General features: G+C 49.0%; 1 protein-coding gene across 1 annotated transcript in view; it reads left to right on the top strand.

Moving 5' to 3' along the window:
* The window catches only part of ARHGEF2 (Rho/Rac guanine nucleotide exchange factor (GEF) 2), a 41,026-nt gene that overhangs the window by 37,704 nt on the left and 2,692 nt on the right, over positions 1–630 (top strand). The gene's annotated exons all lie outside the window — the stretch shown is intronic.

Genomic DNA, 630 nt, shown 5'->3' with positions numbered 1-630 from the left:
ATCTCGGCTCACTGCAACCTCTGCCTCCCAGGTTCAAATGATTCTCCTGCCTCAGACTCCCGAGTAGCTGGGACTACAGGCGCCTGCCTCCATGCCCAGCTAATTTTTGTATTTTTAGAAGAGATAGGGTTTCACCATGTTGCCCAGGCTGGTCTCCATCTCTTGACCTCATGATCTGCCCACCTTGGCCTCCCAAAGTGCTGGGATTACAGACGTGAGCCATTGCACCTGGCCTATTTTATTTTTTATTTTTATTTTTTTAAAATGGAGTCTCACTCTCACCCAGGCTGGAGTGCAGTGGTGTAATCTCAGCTCACTGCAACCTCCACCTCCTGGGTTCAACTGATTCTCCTGCCTCAGCCTCTCGAGTAGCTGGGATTACAGGCATGCGCCACCACACCTGGCTAATTTTTTTTTATATTTTTTAGTAGAGATGGAGTTTCACTATGTTGGCCAGGCTGGTCTCGAACTCCTGACCTCAGGTGATTCATCCACCTTGGCCTCCCAGAGTGCTGGGATTACAGGCGTGAGCCACTGTGCCTGGCCCCCCAAAATTTTTTTAATTAACCAGTTTAATTAACCTGTAGTCCTAGCTACAGGCAGTGAGAGTGAGGTGAGAGGATCGCTTGA

Source organism: Colobus angolensis, unplaced genomic scaffold (genome assembly GCF_000951035.1).
Source record: "Colobus angolensis palliatus isolate OR3802 unplaced genomic scaffold, Cang.pa_1.0 Scaffold77, whole genome shotgun sequence".
Classification (NCBI taxonomy): Eukaryota; Metazoa; Chordata; class Mammalia; order Primates; family Cercopithecidae; genus Colobus; species Colobus angolensis.
The sequence above is the reverse complement of the archived record's forward strand: the minus strand, read 5'-3'. Positions and strand labels throughout refer to the sequence as shown.